The sequence below is a fragment of the Rhamphochromis longiceps genome, linkage group LG6 (assembly GCF_057381845.1).
Source record: "Rhamphochromis longiceps isolate RC_006_pf linkage group LG6, R_longiceps_female_GT1.1, whole genome shotgun sequence".
NCBI classification, from domain to species: domain Eukaryota; kingdom Metazoa; phylum Chordata; class Actinopteri; order Cichliformes; family Cichlidae; genus Rhamphochromis; species Rhamphochromis longiceps.
This window is the reverse complement of record NC_140562.1, coordinates 36,188,591-36,213,880: the sequence shown is the minus strand read 5'-3', so window position 1 is coordinate 36,213,880 and position 25,290 is coordinate 36,188,591. Positions and strand designations below refer to the sequence as shown.

The following is a 25,290-nucleotide window of genomic DNA, read 5'->3' as shown; positions in this document are numbered from 1 at the left end:
TCAGCGTATACCAGAAGAGAACCATTTTAAATCTCTGTAGTATAGTATACAGAATTTGTTGTTTAGTTGCTAAATATAATATAATATAATATAATATAATATAATATAATATAATAACCTTTTATTGTCATTGTACATTTACAACGAAATTATGGGTGCTCCAGGCTGGGTGCAGGAATAAAGTATAAATAGTAAGACAACAGGAATAAATAACAAACAGGAGAAATATATGCAATATATGCAATCAAGAGGAGTGCTTGGAAGTAGTGCAAAGGATTTGATCTGAGTATACAGTCATGTGAGTGGCCCGAGTGATGAGGATTATTCAGACCATTGCTGCGGTGGTGAGTGGGAAGGGGTGGTATGTGGGGGGACTTTCTGATTCAGGACGGTGGTGAGGAAGCCTTTGATCCAGGAGCAGGTGGTCCAGTTTGGTGTCGAGGATGTCTGGGGTTATGGTGTTGAGCTTGAGCTGTGGTCCACGAAGAGCATCCTTGGCTCTTCCTGTTCTCAAGATGATGATTATTCGTGAAATTATTACATTAAAACAGATGGTTAATTTGGAGAAACAATAAAATGCAAAAGAGGGAACTTTATCCCTCTTGGTACATAGTAGTTCTAAATATTTTTTGGAAAAAAAAGGGGGCAAATGATAATTAAATCATTTTCTTGGTAGAGGGAGACTTTTGGCACTTTATTTTAAAACAACAACTCCAAAGTTTTAGGCAGGTTATATGCAGCACATCTTTAGAAATTCTAAATCTAAATACACAACAAACAAACAAACAAAAAAAAATTTCAGTGGCAATTTTGACAAAATCTCCAACACCACTGCTGAAATAAGGCCCCTTGTATACGCAAGGTGTGTAATATGACGTATTGCCTCCTGTGGAGGTGTAATTTATCTGCTCATGGACTGCACATGTATCTGGATCTGTTGTTGCCTTGTCTCCTGGATGAGAGCCACCTGCAGTTCAGCAGTAGCTTCTGGCTGCATCTGCCTTTGATGAAAACGCGGACCCAGCATGTCCCCGGCATGTACAATATGAGACATATCAGGATGAAATTCTAGTGGAGGCAGTATTTGGATATACTCCTCATCCAAAAGCTATTGGCCTAATGAAACAGTCCCAGGACAGCAAGAATAGCACAGATACAGATGAAATTATTGACTTTTGTAGATAATTTACAATTTGGGTTTTCTAAAGTGTCACAGGTATGTGAAAATGTCACATGTAGGGCACATCATTTAAGTTATATCAAATAATACAAATGAAGACAAACGTATCAGAAAAAATAGGAGAACATTACCGTATTTCCCGGACTACAAAGCGCACCTAAATATTAGCCGCACAAGCTAAAATCAGGGGAAAATCCTGTTTTGTACATACATTAGCCGCACCTGACCAAAAGCCGCAGGTGTTTCAATGTTGACTTATCATATGTAAGAGAATATGCACAAAGGGAATTGTCAGGAAAGAGATGGCTGTTTGGAGACATCACTTTTATTAATATTTTGAAAAACAAGTTATGGGTACATATTTGCACATGTAGTACATAACAATAACCTACAGCACACCAGAACAATAGATTCGGCCTACCTTTTAGGCTCAGGTGCAGTGACACAGCTTTAACAAGAAGAAAAGTCAGTCATTCACCACCATCTTTCTCTTCTTCCTACGCACTAAAACCACCAAAGTCCTCTTCTCCAGTGTCGGATACAAACAGGCTCATGATGGCTTCGTCATCCACTCTTCTTCTCTCCTTCGTTGTCACTTTCAAAACCAAAGAAATCCTCATTGTCAGTGTCAGAGTCGAACACCCTCAGAAGGGCCGTGGCGGTGTCCTCCTCTCCATCATGCAGCAGTCCAGCCCTTCAAAATCCGTTGGTGATCGTGGATGTTTTCACACTTTTCCACGCTGTCAGAATCCACCGGTGGAGTTGGGCATAACTTGCTTTTTGGGCATAACTTGCAAGTTTATCGCCGCTCATCATCCACGACTCCCGCTGAACGCGTAGCGCTACTTTGAAGTTTGTTTTTCGCGCTACTTCGTACGGCACTACGTTGCCTGGCGGACGGACATGTGACTAACATACCACTCTTGAACCCCGATCCTTCCGCCAGGCAACGTAGTGCCGTACAACAGCGGAACACACAAAACAAATCGTCTTACGAGATGACAAAAATCACGGACAATCCACAGAAAAGCCGCACCTGACTAAAAGCCGCAGGGTTCAAAGCTTGTGCAAAAAGTAGCGGCTTATAGCCCGACATTTACGGTAAACATTAAATAAATCAAGAGCAACCATTTCACAACAATAAAACTAGTGGGGATTACAAACGATTTCAGTAATTGTATATTAAATTGTGCTGCTACTGTCAAACAGAATAATCTAGTACTGGCACTGTTTAACTGTTTTTCTTATTAGAAATTTTTATTTCAACAGTATCTTCTGTTGTTGTGATTTTTTCCAGTTTGACCCATCTCTTCCTCACTGTGCTAAAAGGCACAATGCTGTTTTAAGGTCTGCCTTTTCGTGCACACCAAAAATTCATGATTTCCAGAAATTTAAAGAAGAACCAACAAAGAGCAAACAGCGGATCGCCCCGTGCAAGGACTGCAGGGTGTTAACGTGGTAGAGCAGTTAGCTCATTAACGCGTTAGCGCCGTGCAGCTAACAGAGATTTATCATGTTAATGCTGTTATGGTGTTAACCTCATTTTAATGAGATTAACGCTGACAGCACTAATTTCAAGTATAACGTAAATTGTTTTCTGTGCAATACATTTGTATCCCTTGTTTGGACGCTTTTAATGCACAAATATATTTGATACCCAGCTTATCTGTCCTTGAAGCTGTATGATACACATCTATTAGTTAAACTGCAGGAATTTCTTAATGGCATACAGGCCTGGATGACCTCTTATTTCCTGCTTCTAAATTCAGATAAAACCGAGTTTATTGTACTCTAAGGCCTGAAAATAATAGAAACATGGTGTCTAACCAGATACTACCTCTTGCCCAGTGTTGGCTGGGTTGGCTCCAGCACTGATGAGGCAAGCTCAGACATGAGTGGTCATTTGATGGGACTAGTTGGTTAGTGAGGGAAAAGAAAAAAGAAGAAAGAAAACACTGTTAAGCAAAGAATAGTGGAGGGCATTTGTAATAGGGTTTATGACAGACGATGGACTTTAGCTTTTGTACATCTGCTGCACTCAGTTCCTCTTCCTCTGCTGCCTTGGGTGGATGTCTGGTTATGGGGACTTCAGCTTCTGAATACACACGTCATAAGAAAGTTTTATGCCTTTTTTGCATGAAAATTTCAGTGCATTGGTCTGTTGTGAATGCTATGGGTATGTTATGATTAAAAAATACCTTTCAATTTGTAATATTTGTACTTATGAACTATAACCAGGGCACACAGCAGTAGCAGTAGCAGCACAGAGCGTGCAGCAAAAACCACATAGACTGTGGCATCTGAAAAACAGAAACCAAAACAGAACAGAGTAAAAAAATACATCAATTTCAGGACCAATACCAAATGTTTACCATAATGTGGAAACAGTTTTGAATCACACTGACGCTATTCATTCAGTTTACTTCAGATTTATAGCTACTTACTTCTTATAACAAAATATCCAACATATTGTACAACATTGTACAATAACATGGTATATTAAGTCACTGAGATATGCTGTTTGACTGGAGTTAAATAGAACCGAAGAAGAGAATAGAGGAGAGGAACTGCTGATGTAAAGGTTGATGTAGAAGGACAGGTATTAGTGACTAGAATAAGCAGCCCTTATGATCACCAGCACCAGTTCAAAGACTTCATGCTCAGTTGCAAACAAGACTCTAAGCAATGCTGTGAAAAGCTAAGTATATGGCTTGATTATATAGCTTGTAGAACAAACCTGAGCAGCAAGAACTTGGAAGTAAATGTTTTCTGTATGACTGATGATTGTGGAGCAATATTGGCCCACTCTTCTTTTGCTTCAGTTCATTCAGGTTTGCAGGGATTTATTTATGCACAGCTCTCAGACATTTCAATTGGATTAAGGATTAGACTATCTGTTGCAATTACTGGCTTTAATGTGCTGCAAGTGGTGAAATGATAATTTCATGATTTTTAAAACTGTTTTGTTTAAACAACTTTTCTCTATTTAGTTTTTGCATACCGTGTACAGTAGTGGTATGGATAATGATTTGATAAGATGAGCTAAAACAAGGTGTAAGAATATCTCCCCCCAACGCTGCCAACGCTTTTGTTTTCGGCACTTCTATTTTAGCAGAGGTTTGTTTCGTGTGAATGCTATGCAACTATTTTTCACATGTCAGATAAGAGAACATAGAAATGGTGCTAGTATAGCTGTAAATATGTTGTTTTATTCATTTTTTACATCTTATGCCTGTTATGCCTGCTTATCTAGCAGATAGATATTTTAACAAAGGCAAAATAGCCACAGATTACAGTTCTATAGAAGTTTGATTAGTTTAACTAATCAAAGAAAGAGATCAATAACTAGTCAGGAAACCAACAGGGCCCAACATTTCTTGCTCTGTGTAGTATTGTTTTGTCACTATTCTGTGCACCTATTCTATTCGTAGCGTGAAACCCATTATAATAGTTTTTTTTTATTTTCTAATGACATTAGAACTGCCAACAACAGCCCGTGTTTGTACAGAGGGGACCAAAAGGAGGAATTTACAGCTCAATTCACTTTGTCCACATCTACACATGTTCATCTTACCCACTGACAGTTGAATCTTTGTGTAGTTTCCAACTCTCCACTGTGAGTCTGATCCACACCAGTATGTCCCAGCATCGGCTGCTTCCAGCTCTGTAATCCTCACCAAGAAAGAGTTGGAATAAGCATCATCTTGCAATGTGAACCTCCTTTGACTGGTTACGTTTGTGCAATTGTTGCGATGGTCTCCCTTACAGAAAAGCTTCTTGTAATCCCAGTTTTGTGCAGGATAAGGACACCGCAGAGTTAGTGGATGTCCTACTGTGCCATTTATTTTAATTGAGTTGAGACAGCACCACTCTGTCAGATTGAAAAACAAAAGATATTCAATACTCAAAAAATATTAAACTTTCTTGGAGAATGTTTGACAGAAACCAGTGCCATCTTAGGGCTGATGTAATGAGGTATAACTAAGACCTCTCACCTTGGACTTCCAGCTCAACCTAAGTGAAAATGTCCAGCTCAGAGTTTCTGTGGATACCACAGAGGTATGACCCTGAATCATTTTGAGTCAAATTGTTAATGGTCACTGTGAATGTTCCTAACACTTTGTCATCATCAAGTGTGAATCGTCCATTTGATTTGGTGTCAGAGGTGATCAGTGCCTGCTGCAGACATGTGGAGGGCCGTGTTCCTCTGCAGATGTACTTCAGGCTGTTCTGGTACTGAGACTCATACGGACAACTGATGGACTCATGACCCTCATAACTTTGGATTTTGGTCACAGTGTCACAGCAGTTGTCTGTCGAGAAAGTAAAGAATATCAGAAGATGTGCTACTGCTACAGAATAGCTAGAAGAGACAGGTTTGTATTTTCACGTCATTCAGACTCTTTTTACATATAGGTATGCTCTGAGCCATCACCCTTTCTATCCTGAATTTACAGTTTTCAGACTTTAAATTCTTAAATCATTTTCAGTGCAATCACATTATAAAACTTTGTAAGATGTTTTATAAAGTTGCATTTTTTCCCCCAACAGTTACTATGCTTCTATGACAGTTTAAATTTATTTGTATTTGTAAATGTATTTGTATGTATATGTCGTGTAGGCGTATTTACAGTGTTGTTACTGTTCTTCAGAGGTGGTAAAAGTAAAGAGTGTCAACTAGTGTTGAAAAATACTCCAGTAAAAGTTGAAGTGCAGATTCAACTTATTTAAGTGCACCTTATTGTACTTAAGTACAGCTACTTCCCACCTCTGCTGTTCTGACATTGACATTTGACCCCCCCTCCCAATGATGTCAACGGTCACATTTCTATTTAAGACTTCTTTATCTACTAATACTATTATCCTGAAACTGTTGTCATTACTTTCAACTTCATTCATTATGAATTGTATTCACATTCAATGTACAATTAAATTTTGTCAAGCCTTTATTTACCTCGGACTAATTCCAGCTTGACTTCAGTGTAGATATCGCTTCCAGTTCTGGTCACCCCACACCAGTATTGCCCAGCATCCACAGAATGAAGATCAGAGATGGTTGCTGTGAAGATTCGTGTGGTTTTGTCATCATGGATCCTGTATTTGTTTATCACTGGATTTGATGTTGTAATAAGAACATCATAACTGCCACAGTCATTCTTGCACAGGTACTTTTCATATGATTCATAACCCTCATCATAGGAGCAGAAAACTTTAACCATACTGCCCAAATATCCAGTCACATGGATCACCTCCACTGCGGTGGTCACACATCTCAGAGCAACTGTAGAAATAATGTGAAAACATTATGCTTTGTCAGCTTTCATACGAGTAAAGTAAGTGCTTTTTTATAAGAAATAAACAAACCCAACAGAGTGTGTGGCGGAGTGTGCTCCATAATTCTAAAACAGATAAATGTACTATTTAATCTACACCTGCCTTTAATCTTTGTATGTTCACTTATCTAGTCATTTAAACAACTTACTGCAGAGGGTAAACAGCAGGTTATGAAGGCTCCACATCTTTCCTTTGGCTCATCTAAATAGAATTATGCGCACACAGTGGTCATTTCAGGCAGAACTAGACTGTCAGCACATAGGGGATGGAACATTTTAGATGGCCCTTCCTTTAAAGGCGTTTCAATTATTTGTCTAATAGCTGACATATGCCATCTAGTGGTGAAAGTATTTAGAAGTATTACATAAACACCACAATGAAAAATTCACAAAAATTATTTAAGTATATTTTGGAAACTATACTTAAAGAATTGAAAATCCAACACCTTCAGTACAGAAAAATGACCCATTTGAGGTTTATAATTTCTTTTTATTATTACTCATACCGAATTTCCTAGAGGAACCCACCTGAGGAATTAATAAAGTTTTATCTTATCTTATCATGTATTAATACGAAAGCAATATTAATCTGCTAATTGTGCTTTGGAAATGTTTTAATAATTGATCACCATATTGGTTTATTCTCCCTTACAGAAGCCTGTTTAACCCTCCTGCCATCCTTTAAAAAACTCACACCCATCACCCTAGGGACCATTCTCAGCCACGCCATAAAAAGACCATATATCCATATTTTATTCCACTTTAAATTAGCCAACCTTGTAAAACTACTTCTCCCTGAAATATTCATGTAAAGTTTTAATTATATTTTCGTTGTTTTAACCCTTCAAATCCCAGTGTTATTACATGAGCGCCCTGTGTTATAAGCCCCAAAAACCAAAAAACGAAACTAAATATTTCCACAAAAAACCAGTTGAAGTAATATGTGATTGTCATTATAAGTAGGCCTTTAGATGGACCAAAGATTGGCACCAACATACATTTTGACCTGCCATTATTTTTTTTGCATTTTTTTTGCAATTTAAAAATTAAAACTTCAAGGCCCTGAGTCTTCATTGACATCCAAGAAAAGAAGAAAAAATAAAATCATATGATGATAATTTGGGGTTGAAAAATAGCGTTTATAATGGAAGTCAATGGGCAGAAAATGGTCCCCAGGGTGATGGGTGTGGGGATTTCTGCTGCTCAGCCATTTTAGGCTGATTTAAGGAATTCACACTGGAATATTAACATTGACAGGTAAAAACTATCCTGTGGCAAGTTTGGTTATATTCCACTGAACACAGTGGAAATGGCAGCCATTTAACACATAGCAGTGGCACAAAAAGGTCCCAAGAAGGCAGGAAGGTTAAAGCAGGAGGACTATATTAGATTGAAAGAACAGCCATGAGTCGCACTAATTTTCAGAATCGTTGAAGCACAGGGCTGGGGAGGTGGTGTGACAATTTTAAAATAAACTACAAACACCTGGTGAGGGTATTTTTTGAATGGGTTTAATCACACGTTGCAACATGGAGATTGCACTCTGGTCAAATGCCAAAGTGGTCTCTGAAAATGGATGCCACACTGATCTCTTATGTACAACACACAGAAAAAGATATTCCACAACTCTTACATGTTGCCATCACATTATCTCACATGCAGATACGAAATATCTGCTACGTAATTTTTTATATTTTATAGTTACATGCTGTGACATGCTTTCTGCTACAGTCATTTCACAATTTCACAGAAAGATTCTAAATCATCTTTTGTCAAAATGAAAAGTTTAATTTTCTTTCTTTTCTTTTTTCCCCCCGCCTGTCCCGTTTGGAGCTCCTCTCTGCCTATGCTCCAGGAAAAACCACGAGGTCTAGCTCAAAACTAATGCTGTCCATCCCACGGACTAATCTCAAATCCCGTGGTGATATTTCCTTCTCTGTGGCAGGTCCCAGTCCCAAGTGGACCATCCCGGCCTTGCTATATTGGCCCATTTGATTGACCTTTGTTTTTATTGTTTATTTTATTTTATTTTCAGTTGTTACATAGGGCAGAGGTCCCCAACCTTTTTTGCGCCACGGACCAGTTTATGCTCGACAATATTTTCACGGACCGGCCTTTAAGGTGTCGTGGATAAATACAACAAAATAAAACTAGTACCGGTACCGAAAAAAAGAAGATTTATTCATAACACACGTGAAAAGACCCAGGAAAACCGAGTTAACGATAAAAACGATAACAAAATAACCCTGAAAACCGATAAAAACCCTCAAAACCATACACACCTGAGCCTCAACTCTCGCGGTCCGGTACCAAACGACTCACGGACCGGTACCGGTCTGAGGCCCGGGGGTTGGGGACCACTGACATAGGGGACAGACATGACTGGGGGAAAGGGAAGGGAGAAAGAAAGAGAGGGAGGGAAAGAAAAACAGCGGGGAAGAGGAACGGTGATAAAGAGCACAAAACAAAAAAGAGGTGGGGGGACAAAAAATATGTGTGTATATATATATATATATATATATATATATATATATATATATATATATATATATATATGTATTAGGGGTGCAACGATATTCGTATCGATATTGAACCGTTCGATACAGTGCTTTCGGTTCGGTACGCATATGTATCGAACAATACAAAATTTGTAATTTATTTTATCAACTTTCCTTCTGACGATGCTGTCTGTGTTGAGCGCTCAGTGAATCTGCGTTCGACTATTCCGCCTAGGCTGCACTGTCGAGCGCAGATCCACTGAGCGCTCAACACAGACAGCATCGTCAGAAGGAAGAGTGCAGGGCAAGCTAGCGAGACAGAAGTTAAGCTCTCCTTGCAACATGGACCTCCCCCGCCCTCATTCAGATCTGGCGTTTGGAATTATTTTGGTTTTCATGTGACGTATGACCCTGAAGGTAAGCGCGTCATGGACTAAAGTAAAACAGTATATTCGATGTGCCATGCAATGCTCAATTACATTGGTGGGAACTAGTGTGTTAGCGCAGTTAGCACGTTAACGTGTTGGCCGTCTAGCCCCATGCACGGGCGATCGGCGGTGGCTCGTTAACAGAGATTTGCCGTGTTGTGGCGTTAACCTTCCTGCCTTCTTGGGACCTTTTTGTGCCACTGCTATGTGTTAAATGGCTGCCATTTCCACTGTGTTCAGTGGAATATAACCAAACTTGCCACAGGATAGTTTTTACCTGTCAATGTTAATATTCCAGTGTGAATTCCTTAAATCAGCCTAAAATGGCTGAGCAGCAGAAATCCCCACACCCATCACCCTGGGGACCATTTTCTGCCCATTGACTTCTATTATAAACGCTATTTTTCAACCCCAAATTATCATCATATGATTTTATTTTTTCTTCTTTTCTTGGATGTCAATGAAGACTCAGGGCCTTGAAGTTTTAATTTTTAAATTGCAAAAAAAATGCAAAAAAAATAATGGCAGGTCAAAATGTATGTTGGTGCCAATCTTTGGTCCATCTAAAGGCCTACTTATAATGACAATCACATATTACTTCAACTGGTTTTTTGTGGAAATATTTAGTTTCGTTTTTTGGTTTTTGGGGCTTATAACACAGGGCGCTCATGTAATAACACTGGGATTTGAAGGGTTAAAACAACGAAAATATAATTAAAACTTTACATGAATATTTCAGGGAGAAGTAGTTTTACAAGGTTGGCTAATTTAAAGTGGAATAAAATATGGATATATGGTCTTTTTATGGCGTGGCTGAGAATGGTCCCTAGGGTGATGGGTGTGAGTTTTTTAAAGGATGGCAGGAGGGTTAAGGTCATTTCAACGAGATTAACCTGAAAGCACTAGTGGGAACACAACGAATATGACTGCACATTTACGCCGACATCATCCTAGTGCAAAGACAAGTGGAAGCAGACAAAAACAAGCAAGCATGCTCCTAACTTTAGCCGAGTCATTTAGACAGCTGTTAGCACAGGATTCTCCTCATGGGGAGCTGATATGTTTAATATGCTGCTGAGAATATAGCCCAGAAGAAGCGGATAGTATAGCTTTTATTTTGGAAAGAGCCATTTCTCTGTAATAAACTCTCTTTTCCAAAGATGAGTGATTCCTCAATCAGATACAGGGCTTGCAATATCGCTAGCCCGACGTCCCGGGGCTAGCGATTTTTTCAGTCGGGCTACCAAAATCTATCTCTTTCCTGCCCGTTGGGCTATTGTAGGAAGGAAAAATATATGTCAATGCTTTTGCATTCTTTCAGAAATGTAACTGGGTAATTATGTCATTGGCATTGGTGAGCCACTGTCAATATGTGACATATTGAAATCGCGTTTGAATTTGCGCTTTTTTCTTTGCTTTCACTTTGCAATCGTGCGAACTGTGTATAGAGAGCGACAGCACTGATCTGTGAGTGATGATAATTTGCGCACCAATTCCTCTCGTTAGCTTACTATGCAAACATGACAAGTGAAATCTCCCGCAGCAAGCTTAAACATGTGAGAGGTTGATCGCGCAGAGAATCGCTGAGCTTATGTGAGTGCGTGTGTAAAAGCAGCAGGATATATATTTCAGTACTGCTGAGCCAAATAAGACAGGTCAGGGTGAAGAAGTGACAGCCAAAGAAAAGCTTACCACAAAACGGAGAAGTTATGACAAATCAGACTATAAGGCAAAAAGAAAGTGCAGCTTTATGGTTTCATGGACAAAAGAATTTCTGTGGCTGCAATATGATGAGCTAAATAACCAGGGCTGCACATAAGTGGTCCGCAGGTGCGCATTCGCTGTCAAAATAAAAAACACGCACAAGGGTTAGGGTTAGGGTTAAATTTAAAAACTGTACTTTTGAGTTAAAATATATATTTATAATTTTAATAAATGACAAATTAAAAAGGCATGAACATTTTTTTTGTATCGAAAAAATATCGAACCGTGACACCAAAGTATCGAACCGAACCGAACCGTGAATTTTGTGTATCGTTGCACCCCTAATATATATATATATATATATATATATATATATATATATATATATATATATATATATATATATATATATATATATATATATATATATCACCTGCTGAGAGAGAAAAAAAAAGAAGAGAAGACAAGCAAAAAACAGAGAGCAATATAATAAACAACATCATCATGACAATCTATTTGAATATAACAGTAAATACTTAATATTTGGGCGATCGTGGCTCAAGAGTTGGGAGTTCGCCTTGTAATCGGAAGGTTGCCGATCGAGCCCCGGCTCGGACAGTCTCAGTCGTTGTGTCCTTGGGCAAGACACTTCACCCGTTGCCTACTGGTGGTGGTCAGAGGGCCCGGTGGCGCCAGTGTCCGGCAGCCTCGCCTCTGTCAGTGCGCCCCAGGGTGGCTGTGGCTACAATGTAGCTTGCCATCACCAGTGTGTGAATATGTGTGTGTGTGTATGGATGGATGACTGGATATGTAAAGCGCTTTGGGGTCCTTAGGGACTAGTAAAGCGCTATATAAATACAGGCCAGGCCATAATATTGAATATTATTGTGCAGCCTGTACGATTGACAGCGCACAGTGTGCGATTGACAGCGCACAGTGTGCTTTGAGGTAGGAGCCAAAAAGGGTGTAATTTGTATCTGTGAGCACCCGTGTGTACACCTGTGAGCATGAGTGCGCTTGTATTCAAAAGGTTCCTTCATGTAACGATCCGCTAGAGGGTGTGGGGAGCCATAGCCCCGTCCTCCAGAGCATGAAGCAGGTATGGAGGCGATCCAGACATCCAGAGACCCTCAGAGCACAAGAGACCAAGAAAGACCAATGGAGGGGCAACCGTGCCACTCTCCCGGAAAGAGCTGAGGAGAGCCCCAGATGAGGGGTCACCCAGCAGCCGTGGAGCAGAAGCCAGAGGGGGTTGCAGTGTCGTGCACATGAGCTCCAATGGCAGCCTGGTGTGCCAGAGTGGACTGAGCCCCAGGCCCAGAGGCCAAGGGCACCCCACCACCCGAAGGGGCCTGACCGATCCACAGGCGCCAGGCCCTGACAAGCAGCCACCGGCAGCCACCCAATCGGACGGTTATGAATCAGCGAGACAGACTGCCCGCTGCAGTGGTGGTCCTGTTCTGGCCTGCAAGTATTTGATGCGTCCTTCCACTTCTGTCCCATGTGAGAGACTGTTCTCACTTGCACGTCACATAGTAACAAAAAAGAGAGCTGCCTTGAGCTCTGAAAATGTGAACAGGCTAGTTTGCCTAAGTAACTGAGTAGCTGAAAGAGACAGACAGTAAAAAAGCATGGAGGTATTGTCACTCCAATGGGGTTTTTACGTTTTGCACTAAAATCTTCGATGTACTGTGCAAAATAATTTTGACTAAGGTTACTCACAGTTTAAAGGTGAAGCTGGCCAAATAATCTTTTCTGTTTCTGCCTTATTTTTTTAAAAAGGAAAAACTGCAATTTACGTTGAAATATTTATTATTATTATTTAAAGATAATACCATTTTGAAAATGTACTTAAACTACTTAAGATAACACTTTATTTTTAAGTCTGCCCAATTTTGGCCAGGGATATTATTTTTTTTCTTCTCTGTTTTGCATTGAAATGCAGTTTAAATCCTTTTTCCCCATAAATTGAAAGTTCTTGAGTTTACAATATTCATGTCCATTATTTGATTCTGTCACCCACTAAAACCCTTTTAAATTAAAAAAAGACATTTGTGCTTTGGGGCAAATTTTCTTGTGCGATTTAATGACTGCAATTAATCAAGATGAATTACTTACAAAGCCTCATTAATTTCTTTAATTGAGTCCCACCCCTAATATATCCGGTCGTTAAGTCTGACGTCACTAGCTGTGTCTGGGCCTAAACTCCACTGCAGGTCCATATATCAAACGATCACTATGGCATTACTGAGAGTTGAAAAACTGTCTAAGGTCTTTCATCTTTAATAAAATGATCAGTGTTCTGCTCTACCAGGTGTAACAATTGAGTTTAACATCCAGGCATCCATGAAAACGGAATTTATGACAGTTAGAAGTTAGCAGGAAGTTAGCTCGCTAGCTTCTATCTAAATACAATATAGCATGTCCTGACTGCGGGGTTTTGGAAACAAATTAAAACGTACACCTCTGTTATCACCTCCAACATAAATGAAGACAGAAAACTAAACAGCAGTGACGTTTGTAGGGTTACTGAAGTTTGGCTAGCTGGTATATAATGATGTGCTACGTGACCGCTAGCGACACAGCTATGTTAGCATAATGTAAACAAGCTAACTTTTTTTCCACTGGATAAAAGTTAACGTGAGTGTTCTCGGTGGTCAGGAACAAATGTAATCACATGGCAGGATGCTGTAAAAGGACCAAACTTCAGCCAGGAGAACAACTGAGATAATCCATCCACGATACGAGGTTAGTTATTCATATACTGCTGCATGGGTTGGGCTGTAGTTACATCCTAAGGTTTTAAAAACTGAGCTTAAATAAATGATTAGCGGTAATAAAAGCCGAGGGAGGTCAACAGTGATCACTGACTGTTGTTGCTTTTTGAGATTAAATAGAAGAAAATACAAAACATTAGACATGTTAACAACACAAAAGCCATATTAAACGCAGACTACTTTAGGCCCGGAAGTAGGATTCGTCATGTCATCACTTAACGACTGGATTGGGAGCCGTGTTTTTTTTTTCTTTCTCTCACCCTCTCTCTCGCACTTTTTTTCGCTACACTCGAGCCTTGTGCTTTGCGCTCGAGTGCATTCATACAAGCACTTTTTTCTATGTTTGTTTTTTAGGTAAGTGCACCAGAGAGCAACTTAGGGTTAATATCTTGCCTAAGAATATTTGGCATGCAGACTAGGGCAACCAGGGATTGAGGCACACCAAACATTCGATTACTAGATGACCTGATCCACTTTCTGAGCTACAGACTACACAGTATTTTATTTTAAAATGGATTTTCTTTTAAATAAAATAAGTCAATCTGATGAATTTTCAAAGCGTTCCTTTAATTTTTAAACATCCCAAAACTTGTTCACAGTTTTGTTCATTTAATAAGAGAAACAAAGGCACTAAGTGTGGACAGTGACTGTTTTTTCTTTTGTTAACAACCCGTGACAGGTCGTTAAGAAAATAAGCATACATCTGGAAAGTCAAAAATGGTTATCCTGAAAAATAGAAACTTTAAACAATTTTCTTTCTAAACAACAATTTATGTTGTACATGTTCTTATTAAAATATTTATAACTTCTCTCCCACACTCCATCCTCTGTCATATCATAGGTATACAAAACATTGACAGTATGAAAAACAGTATAAAATAGTAAATTAAAAAAGTTTTGCAATTAACATACATGAAGACCAGTCCATTTCAAATTAATGAGTGATACAATCTGATGTCTTGTCCAGTATATTTATGCACCATAACTACTGTATTCAGAGTTACACTAACACATCACCTGCAGGGGTCAGTGCCACACTCTAAGAACTGTATAACTTTTGAAGGAGGACAAAAATCTGGTCTCCTCAGAAGAAGATCAAAGCTCCTGTCATCATGCTTCAATAGAAAAGACTGGGCTGGTTTGAATAACCGACCGAGTCGGCAGTTTTGCGGATGTTTCTGTGTTTTTTTCTTTTGAAATGTTTTATTTTCTTTTTGAATATCTCAAGAATACAGTGGGGCAAAAAAGTATTTAGTCAGCCACCGATTGTGCAAGTTCCCCCACTTAAAATGATGACAGAGGTCAGTAATTTGCACCAGAGGTACACTTCAACTGTGAGAGACAGAATGTGAAAAAAAAAATCCATGAATCCACATGGTAGGATTTGTAAAGAATTTATTCGTAAATTAGGGTGGAAAATAAGTATTTGGTCACCTCAAACAAGGAAAATCTCTGGCTCTCACAGACCTGTAACGTCTTCTGTAAGAAGCTTTTCTGTCCCCCACTCGTTACCTGTATGAATGGCACCTGTTTGAACTCATCATCTGTATAAAAGACACCTGTCCACAGCCTCAAACAGTCAGACTCCAAACTCCGCCATGGCCAAGACCAAAGAGCTTTGGAAGGACACCAGGAAAAGTATTGTAGACCTGCACCAGACTGGGAAGAGTGAATCTACAATAGGCAAGCAGCTTGGTGTGAAAAAATCAACTGTGGGAGCAATCATCAGAAAATGGAAGACATACAAGACCACTGATAATCTCCCTCGATCTGGGGCTCCACGCAAGATCTCATCCCGTGGGGTCAAAATGATCATGAGAACGGTGAGCAAAGATCCCAGAACCACACGGGGGGACCTGGTGAATGACCTGCAGAGAGCTGGGACCGAAGTAACAAAGGTCACCATCAGTAACACACTACAACGGCAGGGAATCAAATCCCGCAGTGCCAGACGTGTTCCGCTGCTGAAGCCAGTGCATGTCCAGGCCCGTCTGAAGTTTGCCAGAGAGCACATGGATGATACAGCAGAGGATTGGGAGAATGTCATGTGGTCAGATGAAACCAAAGTAGAACTTTTTGGTATAAACTCAACTCGTCGTGTTTGGAGGAAGAAGAATACTGAGTTGCATCCCAAGAACACCATACCTACTGTGAAGCATGGGGGTGGAAACATCATGCTATGGGGCTGTTTTTCTGCCAAGGGGACAGGACGACTGATCCGTGTTAAGGACAGAATGAATGGGGCCATGTATCGTGAGATTTTGAGCCAAAACCTCCTTCCATCAGTGAGAACTTTGAAGATGAAACGAGGCTGGGTCTTCCAACATGACAATGATCCAAAACACACCGCCCGGGCAACAAAGGAGTGGCTCCGTAAGAAGCATTTGAAAGTCCTGGAGTGGCCTAGCCAGTCTCCAGACCTCAACCCCATAGAAAATCTGTGGCGGGAGTTGAAAGTCTGTGTTGCTCGGCGACAGCCCCAAAACATCACTGCTCTCGAGAAGATCTGCATGGAGGAATGGGCCAAAATACCAGCTACTGTGTGTGCAAACCTGGTAAAGACCTATAGTAAACGTTTGACCTCTGTTATTGCCAACAAAGGTTATGTTACAAAGTATTGAGTTGTATTTTTGTTATTGACCAAATACTTATTTTCCACCCTGATTTACGAATAAATTCTTTACAAATCCTACCATGTGAATTCATGGATTTTTTTTTCACATTCTGTCTCTCACAGTTGAAGTGTACCTCTGGTGCAAATTACTGAACTCTGTCATCATTTTAAGTGGGGGAACTTGCACAATCGGTGGCTGACTAAATACTTTTTTGCCCCACTGTATATTGCCATGAGTTTGCTGATTACGGCAAAAACGTATGTTCTAATGAAAAACACATTTGATCAGTACGTTTTTTTGCACATCTTAAGTAAACAGCATTACCATACGAACGAACAAACAAACCAACCAACCAAAAACTGACATATTGTGACCAGAAATAGATTTTTTTCACGTTACACTCATGTTGATCATTTAAATTTAGGGGTTTCCACAGTTTATAGAAAAAGAGCAAATGTTTTTATGAACACTTTAAGCAATATTAATGAAAGAAAAGATATGGATCACAGATACAAACTCTTTTATCTTCTGTTGGCTTTATGGAAATTTTCATTACAGTAGATGTCTTCTGTTGCGTTTGCGGTCATGATTTCATAGACGCCTTCCTCTCCACCTCCATCTTTGCAGACTTTTTGCTGTACGTATGTCATCACAACTTCTTGATTTTTATAAATCTAAAGATGAATCAACACACAATAAACAGAACAATTAATGACACATGTTGCAGAAATCTGTGTTGTTATGGAAACATTTTGAAAAAATGTTGTTTACACTGGCTCTGTAGCCAAAATAGCCTCATGCTTCCACCAGTGAGACAAGTTGCAGTGTACATATGTGCCTGTCCAGACTCCAGACATATGAAAACTGAAGAAAATACAACTACAAGTTATAAATGTCATTTGTTTAGAAGACTGGGAGAACAAAACAACAATATTAAAAATAGAGATGTTGCAAAGAAACAGATTCTAAAACATGAATACTTACATTATCAGCACCACATGAATTCTATATCTTTGGTTGTTTAAGTCCAGCCAATACATGAGTTTAGTCATCCCACAAGCTGCACAGATCTGGGTTATGATGGACATATGTTGGAAAAGTGTTTTTTCTACTCTAACACTATAGGCAGAGTAGCTCCTTTCTGTTGTGTATCTCTGACAGTGAGACTCATTGCAGTATGCATTCATGTCCAGATTTATAATAACCATAATATAGAAACCATTCTGAAGGAATTACAATTAAGGATAATGAATGTAACGGCACATAATATAGTACGTTTTTTAAGAGCCACTCTTAAGTGCCCCAGTGTAATACACTTATTTATCACCAGTCAAAGCCACATTAAAAACAGGCAAAGGGAGCACTTCTCTTTTGTTGTGTGAATTAGCTGCATGGTTCTCAATCACTTGGTTAATTAGCACCCAGCCATGAAAGCTCAGAGAAACCTTGATCTATACAATCACCTAAGCTGTGACAGATTGCAACAGTTTATTCTGCTGCTGAGTTACAGCATATAACATATTTTTTTCTGTTAGTCATTTGTGTTAGATGGTGGCATAATATGTGCATAATATAAAAGTCGTAAAGCAAATAAAAAAAATTGAGAAAAATGAAGAAACTCCATTCAAAGAAATGATTCAATTTCCAATTGCAATCTTAGTCATCTCACTGCCCTTGAGTTATTCCACCATTGTAGCCACACTACAACCTGTGTGAGGCTGTTCATAGCTGTAGCAGGACCTTTATCTGCATTCCGATGTCAAATTGCTATCATTGTCTCAGCATCAAAAATAAAAATGTACACATAATTACAAATTCCAATTGTGCCAAATTCTTTTATATTTTTATATTTTATGCATAAAACTCTGATAATGCTTTACACTTTAGTTTTCTTACTCCACTTTCTGCAGCCCCCATCACTTCCTCTATGTTTTTTTCCTTGGGTGTATTTCTGCTCATGGTGTCATCGGCTTCTGAAAATACATAGTATACATAGTGGTTGTACTTCATTTGCATCTATATTTGCATCTATATTTGAGTGTAAGCATGTCCATGTGTACATGACTGTAAAAGATACCATTAACTCTTGAGCATCTGTTCTTATAAACTGTAACTAGGAGACACATCAGTAGCAGGACAGGAGGTACAGTGTAAACTACATAGAGTGCTGCATCTGAAAAACAGAAACCAAAAGAGAAGACAATAAAAAGAAACACTTTCCAAAACACTTACCATATTTTTCAGGCTGTAAGGCGCACTTAAAATCCTTTAATTTTCTCAAAAATCGCTTAATAATCTGGTGCGCTTTATGTATGAATTTTGGTTGTGCTTACTGACCTTGAACCAATTTTATGTGGTACACAGCGCTCAAAAATCTGTCAAAAAATGTTGTAGTATGACTTTCGTAAGCTACGAAGCCGCACCACTTGATGGATTGTCTGAACTTTACGGACACCGTAGTTAGGAGCTTCGCGGAGTAATCCGGGACTAAACTCCACTTCAGGTCCAAAAGTCAAACGAACACTGCGGCATCACTGAGAGTCAAAATCTGTCTAAATTCTTTCTTCTGTAATAAAGAAGAAGTAAAGCAGTGTTGCTGCTTTACCGAGAAAGTACAAAAAATGAGTTGAGTAAAGTTTGACTTATCTGACTGTTATAATCTGGTGCGCCTTATGGTCCGAAAAATACGATAATAACTTAAGAGCAGAAATGTGGCCCTTCATTATGCTTTCATGTTCACTTTTCTTTTCGTTAATAGTTATGTGTATTTTAACATAACACAAACCCACAGATGTTTCAACATATCGGTGTGACATAGACTTTGTCCATGACCCAAATGTGAAAAGGTACTTGTTCTCACAACATTTCTCAGCTGGCATGCACACTAACAGAAACACATATGCAGTTTATATTTTCTATAATAGCTTTACCTGGGATTTTTCTGGTGTGCTGCAAAAAGACTGTAAGAGAAAAACACTCTTAGTGTTGTTACCACATTCATTTCAAGACAGACTTTGTTTTTTCTATTTTTTTTTACAGAATGGCTAGTAAAAGATGACATTTCATCAGATATGACTTACTGATTAAAATAATTTCAACAAAACAAATGTTATACATTCTTTTATATAAAAAGAATGCTTTACTGTCTTTAATATGTGGCTAGTCAAAACAAGTTATAGCATGTGGATTATATTCTCCTCCAATGATGACAGAAGTCTGCACACACCATCACACTGCCTCCACCAAAACCTTTTACCCTAAGTGTGCAGCAATTACTATAATGTTCTCTATATCTTCTCCATAGCTTAACCATATGACCCGAGTCCCGAAAGCAGAATCTGCACTGATTGATGAACATGATGTTCCTCCACATGTTAAGGCTCAAGTGCACATTTTGCTGCCACCAGTGCAAACAACACTATGAGACAAGATACTGGCTGTGTGCAGTCTGTTCCATATTGTCTGGGTAAGGAAGCGTTGGCCTTTTCTACTCACCCATTCACACCAGCACTATTTTCTATGATTAAATGCTTTCTATTTAATACCAGCACACATTCACACTCCAATGCATGCATCGGAGAGCAATTTGGAGTTCAGTATCTTGCCCAAGGATATTTGGCATGCAGCCAAGGATCGAACCTGATTTAAGAGAGATTAGATTGTGTTTCTGTCATGTAGTGATTGCGCTTAACTGTATGAAGCTTATTAGACATTATGAAACGGTCATGGTCCTGGGTCTTTTGAGGCAGCGTTTTGTGTTTCTTCTTATTATTATTAGGTATTCTGTTTGAGACTTTCCTTTTTTGGTTTTGGTTTCTGTTCTTCCTTGGTTTAGTGTCCAGTCAGTGTTCCCTCTGCTCTGTCAGTTTCATGTCTCTGAGTTCTGTCAGTGTATGTTTCCTGTTTTATTTGGTGTCAGTGTATTTAGTTTGCGTCCTTCCTGTCTCGTCATGTCAATTAGGTTCAGCTGTGTCTCCCTCCTTTGTGCAGTTTCCTTGTTATTTATAGTGTGTGTCCTCTTGTGCTTGTTTCTGGTCCATCTGTGTTGTTTCCCTGAGTCACTCTGTATCCCTCCATGCTGTTCTCCCTCCTTGTCGTTCTTCGTGTTACCTCTGCTCTCCATACCCTCGTATTGAGGTTTGTTGTTTAGTTCTTAGCTTTCCCAGTTTAGATTATTTCTTAGTTCTCTTTCTCGCGCCCTTTCTTTTGGTTGTATGTCAGTCTCCTTAAATAAAGCTCACTCACATCTCAGCCAGTGCCTGCACTTTGGGTCCTTCATTCATACCTCAACACAGCTTGCCCCACAAACCGTGACAGAAACAGCGAATTTTGCCAAAGTGCTTAACTTTGAGAAGCTTCCTAACAGTCTGCAGTCTATGAACTAACCTCAGCTAACAATGTTAGCTTGGTGGCGAGTACCCTTCATTAATAGTAATAAAAATCACACAGCATAGCACATCGACGGTACTGAAGTTTTGCCCATCCCATTCTTCTTATGTAGTGGTGTTGGAAGTGCATTCCTGCCCATGCACTGCTGGCTCTGGGTCCATTGTGTAACTTACACCACCAACATTAACAGGATGCTTAATTTAGAGCCTCTTATTGGGTGTTTTGTTTGGGTTTCCAGCAATCCGAATCAGAGAAACTGTATTAATCCCCGATGGAAATTGAGCTTAAATTTTTAAAAAGAAAAGAGGCGTGGGTCGTACTCAAACCCAGGCCACCTGTTCTCAGCCATGCAATGTATGACTACATGCTTAGCCAACTGAGTTAAACCTACCCCCGACTGCATTTAGTCACCAAATTTGGAGAAGGCATAGAGAGGGGCTAGCCTAACATATGACACAGGAAATGACTGCCGTGTATTCTATTTATTTCAACAAAGTAACTGTATTCTGATTACCATCCATTTAAATGGTAACTGTAATAGAATACAGTTAGATCGTCTTGATGCATTCTCAATCATCCAGGAAAGTAAATCTCCAAAAGTTGATTCTGTTCATCTGGATGTAGCGTTTTCACTTAAATATGCAAATTGTTCAGATTTGAACGAAATTTACATGAAATAAGCCATTTATGGGGTTGTTACAACTAAGTTTTATTACAAATGCGAGGATTGATTGTATAGTGGAAGTTAGAATATGACTGCTTAGAAGGACAAAAATATTTTTGTAGACTCAGACCACCTGTGGTAAGTGAGCCTCCCAGTAGTTCTATTTTTTGTGCCGCTATTTTTTGTGGTGAGTGTAAACATCATATTGACAGTTTTAGTTTTACTGCACTCTTCAGATAGCGGAACTGACCTAAAACATGAACTGACATAAAACAAACGCGTGGCTTAAATTGTATTATCTTATACAAAAGTGTCCAGCATACCTGACAGCTCAATCTTGGTGTAGTTTCCAACTCCCCACTGTGAGTCTGTCCCACACCAGTATGTCCCAGCATCATCTGCTTCCAGTGCTGTGATCTTCATCATGAAAGAACTGGAAGTAGCATTATCTTGCAGTGTGAACCTCCTTTGACTCACCGCCATCTTTGTGCAATTGTTGCGGTGGTCTCCCTTACAGAGGAACTTGCTGTTATGCCGATATTGTCGAGGATAAGGACACTGCAAAGTTAGTGGATATCCTGCAGTACCATTTATTGTAGTTGATTTGACACAGCACCACTCTGTCAGATTGAAAGAGAAAAGGTATTTTAGAATCACCAGATATTCAGCTTGTTGGAGCTTATTGAAGAGAAATCATTGATATATTCAGGCTGCTGTAATTAAGTATAACTATGAACTCTCACCTTCAACTTCCAGCTCAACAGCAGAGAAAACATCCACGTCAGAGTTTCTTTGGACACCACAGAGGTACGATCCTGAATCATTTTGAGTCAAGCTGTTAATGGTCACTGTGAATGTTCCTGACATTTTGTCATCATCAAGTCTGAATCGCCCATTTTGTTTGGTGTCAGAGGTGATCAGTGCCTGCTGCAGACATGTGGAGGGCCGGTTTCCTCTGCAGATGTACTTCAGGCTGTTGTGGTACTGAGACTCATACGGACAACTGACAGACTCAGAGTATCCCTCATAACTTTGAACTTTGGTCACAGTGTCACAGCAGCTGTCTGTCAAGAAGGTAAACAACACCAGAAGCGTTACAGCCAAAAAATGGTTATATATAAAGAACAAGAGTTTTATATTCAACTCATTGTTTTAAGGTCTTTCACTTGCTTCACATACATGCTTATATGAGGGTTTAAATATATTTACTGTTTGCATTTATTATTTTATCTCCTCATTAGTCACTGATTTAATGTCTTTTGCTTGTTTCACATACATTTATAAAGTTGTGACTTTTTTCCACCATGCAGTGCTTATATGAGCGTTTACTGTTTGCATTTATTATTTTATCTACTCGGGAGTGTTTTATGTCTTTTTGTTACTGGTCTGTACATGTTTATCCATCGGGCTTAAGCACTGAGATGTCAGCATAGGAGCTTAAGATTGATTGTACTAAACTGAACCAATGAGTATTGAGTTAAGCTACAGTTTAACAGTATGTTGATTTTACAGCAGATATAGCTGGTAATGGCAGTACGTTTAACTTTCTTTATATAATTTTTAATCACTTTAAATGTACAACTCAACTTGTCCATGTCTTTATTTACCTGGTACTAATTTCAGCTCAACTTCAGTGTAAATATCTATTCCAAATATGGTCACTCCACACCAGTATTTCCCAGCATCCACAGAATGAAGATCAGAGATGGTCGTTGTGAAGATTCGTGATGTTTTGTCATCATGGATCCTGTATTTATTTTTCGAGGAGTGGGATGTGGTAATAAGAAGATCACTGTCACCACAGTCGTTGTTACACAGGTACTTTTCATAAGATTCATAACCCTCATCATAAGAGCAGGAAACGTTAACCTCTCTACCCACATATCCAGTCACATGGATCACCCCTGCTTCACAGGTCACACATCTCAGAGTCACTGTAAAGACATTTTGAAAATATTATGTTTTATTTGAAGCAACGTTAGAGCTGTAAAAAAAAAAAAATCAGATGACCAGGACAGCCATCTAAGTTTTCATAACTGGTCCTGCATACTGCTCCTTAACAGTAAAACAGATAAATCTACTGTTTAATCTACATCTGCCTTTGACCTTTATATGTTTATTTATTTATTCTTTTAAAATACTTACTGCAGATGATGAAAAGCAGGTTTTGGAGGCTCCACATCTTTGCTTTGGCTGATTGAAATTTAAGATTTGAAAATGTTATGCAGACACTGTGGTCTTTTACAGCAATGAGAAGGGACGTGCAGAGCTGAACTATAAGTACAGAGGGGATGGCGCTTTCTTCGATGTCTCTTCCTCTAAGTGTATTTTAGTAATTTGTAAAATAGCTGACATAGGCCATCTAGTGGTGAAAGAAGTATTCAGAAGTTAGAAGTGTTAAGAACAGCACTGCCAATACAAGAGTTAAGAGATTTAGGAAATTTTACTTATAAAGCTTGCATTGTAGAAAACCAACTCGGAGGTTTTGTGTTTCATCCTGTTAACATTAAGCATTCATTAATATAAAAGCATCATTAATCCCCTGATTTTGTGTCAGTCCCAAAGCTTGAACCTAATTCAAAATGGGGAGAATTTATAGTCTTATGATGACAAGTTAAAAAAAATCATCTTCATTTTGGGGCTTGCACAGATACTTCTAATAAAGACTAACGGACCAGTTATTCCATTATTAATTAGCTCAGAATTAGAGTTAAACAGTTACTTGATTCTGCAGCAGAAAAAGCAGATAATCTTGTACCACTGTTTATAGACATGCAAACTGAAGTCCTTGCCTTTAACTATGTAATTAAGGTAATGCAATGTAATTCGGTTTCTGATATTTGTTTGCTTTGCATTGTCTACAGAAAACACACACACACGTATAACAACCTAATTCTTGGAGTCTGCCACTCTCATCTGAACATGTATAAGTGTTCTGACCTGACACATTGAAGCGATTGCTGTCAACTCAGATTTCATGAAACCTTAAAAAACATTTACTTTGTACTACTTTCAGCTCGACTTCAGTCTACATATCATCAAATGTTCTGGTCACTGGACACCAGTATTTCCCAACATCCATAGATTGGAGATCATAGTTAAGGGAGCAGGTCTTTTGAGGGACTGAACGCTGGCGTGTTTTTGCTGCCACTGCTCTCTTTCGATACTTATTGCTTAGTATAGTTACACAGGTTTGTGCTAGTCCCAGAACTTATATTTTCTGCCAGGTAAGTTGTTTCCTCGCCTTACTCGGTTGGGTGCTGTGCTTTCGGCCATATTTACTGTCAGCTGTTAGTTTCAGCTGTCACCTTCACCACATATGCATTCACAGCTCACTAGCTACAAAACCAACAAGGCTCTCTGGCATTAGAGCACACCTTTCCCTGGCCTTAAGTACTCCTAATTGCTGATTAGAGTCAGCTGTACAAAAGGGTGGCAACTAAGGCAGGAAGACAGCAGGACAAACCCACACAAGGTCAGTTTCACAGGATAACCTGCAAAGGCCGTAACAATGATAATTGTCATTAGATATAGGCAAAGGCAGCTCTGGCCCTTTTTAAAAACACCTTCATCGTTATTATCTTGGGTGTCTGTAGTACTCATCCACCTCAAAATCTGTTCCCTTGATGATGACAAGGAAGGAAGCAGGAACCTGCTGCTTTTTTATTTTTATGTTACACATTTCTTTACAGTACGCTAGTT

The 25,290-nt window shown here is 39.2% G+C and overlaps 1 pseudogene; it reads right to left on the bottom strand.

Annotated features, from left to right (window-relative positions):
• Window positions 1-325: 325 nt before the first annotated feature.
• LOC146668535 (polymeric immunoglobulin receptor-like) lies at window positions 326-23,770 on the bottom strand (annotated as a pseudogene).
• Window positions 23,771-25,290: the final 1,520 nt, after the last annotated feature.